The sequence below is a fragment of the Tenrec ecaudatus genome, chromosome 4 (genome assembly GCF_050624435.1).
Source record: "Tenrec ecaudatus isolate mTenEca1 chromosome 4, mTenEca1.hap1, whole genome shotgun sequence".
NCBI lineage: Eukaryota > Metazoa > Chordata > Mammalia > Afrosoricida > Tenrecidae > Tenrec > Tenrec ecaudatus.
The window spans coordinates 135,707,655-135,714,419 of NC_134533.1; positions in this window are offsets into that span (position 1 = coordinate 135,707,655).

Consider the following 6,765-nt stretch of genomic DNA (forward strand, 5'->3'; position numbering starts at 1 on the left):
CATGTCAGTCTGGGTAGACTAGAGAAACAAATCCTGGAAAAGGACACCGTGCTTGGTGAAGTAGAAGGCCTCGGAAAGAGGAAAACCCTCATGAAAATGGGTTGACGTAGTGGCTATAACAATGCAACAATAGGGAGGGGGAAATAGAGGGCTTAAGAATATTGTTACTAATTTCATTTTTTGAGATGGACTGTGTAATATATATGTAGTATGTTTCTTTAAAAACCATAAAGCATTTTTTGAAAAGTCTACCAGAGTCCGTATCCCTCAAAGTTCAATATTAGTTTGAGTGACTTGAAGAAAAAATATATATAGAGAGAGAGAAGGAAAAGTAAAATTGAAGTAGACTGGGAGTCTTTAGTGACAAAATAGTGCATCTCAGAAAACAAAAATAATTGAGGATGGTGCATAACTAGGCAGTATTCCCCTCTTGTGTTCATGGGGTCTCTATAGATTAGGAATGCCTTAACAGCACCTAACAACAACAGCATTTGCTCTTCTTGTAGCTTGTATATTCTTGCTGAGCTAATTATAAATATATTGACCAATATAACCTTAAATTCAGTAAAAGCAAAATTTTAGTCTTTGGTATAAGGTAGAGTTAATGAAAACTTAGCAAACTCTTATCCTTCCTTACAGGTTTTGTATGTGACAGTTAGACCACTTAATTCTTGGATCCCTAGAGGATCCCAAAGAAGCATATTTAGGGAGCAGCGGCAAGTCTGCTAGGATGCTGATTCCCTCTGTGTGCAAGACAAGGTCCTTCTGTGAAGGACCGCTGACACACCCAACTCACTACCATTGAGTCATCTCTGACTTATAGACACCCTATACGACAGCATTTCTGTAGCACCAACAAAACACACAACTTTCCTCTAGTTCTTTAATGCTCCACCCCCACTATCAGACCCTAATTTTACCTTACAAATCCACTACACCAGAGTATGCACACTGGTATAGATAAGAGCTCTTGTCACACAGAATCCAGGACAGACAAACTCCTCAGGACCAATAATCAGAGTAGCAATACCAAGGGGGTAAGAGGAATGTAAGGGGAGAAAGGGGGCAACTGATCACAATGATCTACATATAACCCCCTCCCAGGGAGATGGACAACAGAAAAGTGAGTAAAGGGAGACCACGGTTGGTATAAGATATGAAAAAAAAATCTATTAATTATCAAGGGTCCATGAGGGAGGGAGGGTGGGGAGTAGTGGAAATGAGTTCATATCAATGGCTCAAGTAGAAAGAAAATGCTTTGAAAATGATGATGGCAGCATATGAACAAATGTGCTGGACACAATGGATGTATGTGGATTATGATAAGAGCTGTAAGAGACCCCGATAAAATGATTTTTAAGAAGAAAGAAATTTTTATAGGAGCAGAACACTTCATCTTTCTCCTGGGAGTTGGTAGTGGTTTGAACTGCTGACCTTGCAGTTATCAGTCCAATCCATAACACACGTTGTCTCTTAAGCCACTAAGACTTCTTAATTAAGCCCAATTGTGTTTATAAAGAGTAGAATTACTGTAGCGCTCTTCTGCTCCAGTTTCCACAGTCGTTCATGGGGAAAGAAACTTCTACCTCTACTTCTGGCCTCCTGGAAGGGCCAGGAGTGAGTTTCTACCTTGTGCCTGAAATAGCGGGTGGCATGCACATCACTAGTGGTGAGTTTTCTGGCTCAAGACCAGAGATTATTGAATCTCTTCTCGCCTTTGATCACTGCAGTCAAAGTGACTCTAGAATGTTGACGTGCTAACATTCTTTTCTCCTCCTATTGATTTGTCTGTGGAGGTCTCACATCTTAAAGGTGACTAAGAACGTGGTCTTTTATTCTGTTCTGCAGGTAAACATTTTTTTTTTTACCAATATGGCTTTCTCATGTGTGTGAATTTAACTTCCTTGTAGCTTTGAGGTAAGTGGTAGGAGGTCTGTGGCCCAAGGCACATCCTCTAATACAGTTCATGAAAAGTTCATGAAAAAGGTTGAGGTGAATTGGTCCTTGTTCAGCTATTCACTTCCTGTGTGTTCTCCTTTGGCTAAGATGGTAAAAATGAGAAGGTATGAAGTTTAGATTGTTGAAACACTTACAGAACAATTCTGTTTTTCCCAGGGAGGGCAATCTAGTTATAAGAGTAGCTTTTGGTAGAATCCAATATTATTTTAATTCTTAAATTTGTTCTGCTTTTTCTTAATTTGATATGCCTCAAGATTATAATGCCTTACCAGACAGGGTTTAATGAAATTAAGAATGGAGTTAGAACACTTTTTAAATTAAAAAAAAATAAGATTTTTTTCCTTTCATATTTTAAAAGTATATCATTTATAATCCATTTCAGAGTTGAGGTGAACTATTGTGTGTTGGGAGCTATTTAAATGATCCCTTTAGCAAGAATAAGAAGAGTGAAAAGATATTCACAATTATTTATTATCTTGGAATTTTATTGAGAAATCTGGAATGTTAAGTCTTTATGAAAACATACATCTTTCTCCCAGAAAGTGATTGGTGGGTTTGAACTGCCACCCATGTGGTTGACAGTTCAATACTTAACCCACTGCACCATATGACCTCCTTTTTTATGACTGGCTCATTCTACTTGGTATAATATACTTTAGGTCTCATTTATAAACTGTAATGAATGAAAATGTCATTCCTTCTTGTGAAGGAACACTATTCTATTGTATTGTGTTCCAAGATTTGTTTATCCATTCAACTATTAATGCATACTGGGCTTGGTTCTACCTTGTGTTACAATGAACATTGGTGTATTGCCATAAGTATCTGTGTAATCCTGTGTTTTCCATCCTCTTGGGTATGCATAGGAGTAGAATATCGAGGTCAAACGGAGTGCTAGGAGCACTGGTGGCTAAGTGGGTTATGCACTGGACTGCTGACCAAAGGGTAGCAGTTAGAAACTAGAAGCTACTCCAACAAAAAAAGATGAGACTTTCTACTCCCATAAAGAGTGACAAGCTCAGAAACTCACAGAGGCACTTCTACTCCGCTCTACAGGGCTCCTACGAATGGGAATTGACTCAACGACAATGAGAGAGACATTTTTTGTTTTGTTTTAACAAGATGGATACTCTTTTATTTCTTCTTTTTAAAAACATTTTATTAGGGTCTCATACAACTCTTATCACAATCCATACATACATCAATTGTGTAAAGCAAATCTGTACATTCATTGTCCTCATCATTTTCAAAGCATTTGCTCTCCACTTAAGTCCTTTGCATCAGGTCCTTTTCCCTCCCCTCCCCTCTCTCCCCTCCCTCATGAGTCCTTGATAATTTATAAATTATTATTTTGTCATATCTTTCCCTGCAAGATGGATATTCTATATACAATTTTCTCTTTATATATTCTATGTATAATATTTTGTGGAAATGCCCATTTGTTTTCAAAGCAGCTACCTCACCAACAGTATACTTGGGCTCTGATTTCTCCAAATCCTTCCCAACACTTTTTTTTCTCCCTAATTTTTGAAAAACAGCTACCTGTCTTGGTAGGAAGGAATGAAGTCCTGGCGGCGCTGTGAGAGCAGTGTTGGGCTGCTGATGGCTAGGTCAACGGTGAAAACCCACGGACTGCTCTTCAGGAGAAAGATGGTGTTACCTCCTCCTATAAAGACTAGACTGGATTTTCTAGAGATACAAAATCACTGAAGCATAGATGATAGATAGATAGATAGATAGATAGATAGATAGATAGATAGATAGATAGATAGATAGATAGATGATAGATAGATACTTATAATATTGAAGAAATGACTCACACATTTGTAGAAGTAGATACATTCCATGACTGTTGACCAAATGTTAGACTAGAGGCTTTTCCTGATTTCTGTAGCTGCAGCGCTAACTCACTCAAGACAGGTTGGAAAACAGGTCAGATGGTGGAAACCTAGGATTGGCATGCAACATGGCAGGCTGTGGACTCAAGTCCAAAAATCTAGAGATCAATGAACCAGCTGCAGAATCCTGATCCAACCAAAAGTTGGAACTGAAAATGGATATTCAGTGGTATCTCATTGTGATATTATTTGTATCTACCTAATGATTAGTGATTCAGAGCATCATTTTATGTGCTTATTGCCCATTTTAAGATGCCTGATAGTTCAATGAATTGGAATTTGGCTGCTAACCACAGGAAAAATGAGGAAGCTTTCTATTCTCTTCAAGTTTTACTGTCTCAGAAATCCTATAGAGTACTCCTGCTCTGTCCTATGTGTTCTTTTTGAGTTGAATTCAACTTGAGAGCAGTAGGCTTATTGCCCATTTTAATTTAGTCTTTGGAAAAATAGCTCTTCAATCATTTGCCCATCTTTACTGGATTAGTTCTCTCTCTCTCTCTCACGCTGTCTCTCCCTGTCCTGTCTCTCTCTTCTATTGTGGCTTATTGAGTGTTTCCAATGGCTAGTTACATTTTCAACTACATAACTACATTTTCTGGAGTACATTCTTTATAGGCTGTGACATTGTATGGGACTGGCATCTTTTATTGTCTTTGAACTATGTTTCAACTCTGTAAAGTGAAGATAACTAATTGCAATGCAAATAATTCTCTTCTATGGACAAGGGAGTGAATTTTGTTCTCAAAAGGTACAATTAATTTCACCAACGATGAAACATACAACTTTCCTCTAGTTCTTAAATGCTTCCTCCCCCCTCACTATCATTATCCCAATTCTACCTTACAAATCTGGCTAAACCAGAGGATGTACACTGGTACAGATAGGAACTGGAAACACAGGGAATCCAGGACGGATGATCCCTTCAGGACCAGTGGTGAGAGTGGCGATACTGGGAGGGTGGAGTAAAGGTGGGGTAGAAAGGGGGAATTGATTATAAGGATCTACATATAATTCCTCCTTGGGGGATGGACAACAGAAAAGTGGGTGAAGGGAGACATTGGACAGTGTAAGATATGTATGATATTTTGTATGTCATCCTGTAACACCTCTGTTCTTTGGTCATTAGTGCTCAATGTACCAAACCTATTCTTGAGATTATCTCTAAATTCATTTTGAATGTACTCGTGTTTGTATTTTGAATTTTGTGGAATTATTTAAATAATGCTTCACATTAGTTTGCATATGAGCACTTGAAGTCTGTTTTACAGCTGGCCCCTTGTCAGATATGTTTTAGCTGATGAGAATGAGCTTCTCCATCACCTCTCTACACAAATGTAGTCAATTTGATTCCTCTGTATTGCATCTGGCAAGGTCTATGATATATACATTCAACCTTTATATTGTTGAAAAAATTGAAGAAATGTATTAGCAATGAAAAAGTCCTAGGCCTCTAAAATTCTATCCTGTGATCTCCAGCTTTGTTTCTATCACCAACACCAAGTTTTCTAACTATTGCCCATCCTTTCTTGTCTCTAACTTTCACATTCAAATCACTTATAATTAATTATCAGTGCATATTGATTGCATATGATATAAATTTCATATTTAACATGCTGGTTGCTGTTGCTTTTGTTAAGTGCCATCAAGCTAGTTCTGAACCATAGTTACCTTAAGAGCAACAGAACAAAACCCTTCCCAATCCCACGCCATCTGCACAATTGCTTCTATGCTTGAACCCATTGTTGCAGCCACAGTGCCAATCCATCTCCTTGAGGACCTCCCTCCTTTCCACTGCCCCTCTATTACCCAGCATGATGTCCTTCTCCAGGGATTGATTCTCTTTGCAATATGTCCACAGTATATCAGATGGAGTCTTGCCCTCCGTGCCTCTGAGGAGCACTCTGAGTGAACTTCTGAGACGGATTGGTTTGTCCTTTCAGCAGTCCACTGGACTTTCCGTGTTCTTCTCCAGCACCACAGCCCAAATACCCCAGTTCTTTCCCTGTTTTCTTTATTCAATATCCAACTTTTAAATGCACATGGGGCAATTAAAAATACCATGGTTTGGGCTGGGCACACACTACTCCTCAAAGTAATAGTTTTTCTATACTCTAAAAAGTCTTTTGCAGCATATTTACTCAATGAGTGTTGCCCGTGCATCCAAGTAAGCTTGGCAACTTCAACTTTCTCTCCATTTCTCATGAGGCTATCTATTGGTCCAGATGCGAGGGTTTTGTTCTGTTTTACAGTAAGTTGCAATCCATACTGAACGCTGCAATCTTTGCCAAGAACTCGAGTCTTCCTGACTTTCAGCAAGCAAGCATGTGTCATCTGTGTATAACAGGTGGTCAGTAAGCCTTTCCCCAATCCTGATGACGTATTCTTCTTCATATAATCCAGTCTCTCTGATATAGACTGAATAAGTATGGTGAAAGGAAACAGCCCTGTCATACACCTTCCCTTATTTTAAGCCATGCAGTATTTCCTTGTTCTAGTCACACAGCTGCCTCTTGATCCACATAAAAGTTCCACATAAGTACTATGAAGTGTTCTGAAATTTCCATTCTTCTCAAGATTAGCCATTTTTTGTTACGATCCACACCGGCAAATGCCTTGGCATACTTAATAAAACACAAGTCTACATCTCTCTGGCATTCTTTGCTTTTAGCCAACATCCATCAGACATTAACAGTGATATATCTTGTTCCCTGTCCTCTTCTGAATCTGGTCTTAACTTCGGCCAACTCCCTGTCAATATACTGCTGCAATAGTTTGGGAGGATATTCAGCAAAATTTTACTTGCATGTGATAGCAATGATTTTTGTTTTATGATTTGAACATTCTGTTGGGTCACCTTTCTCTGGAATGAGTACAAATATGGATCTCTGCCAGGCAGTTGGCCAGGTAG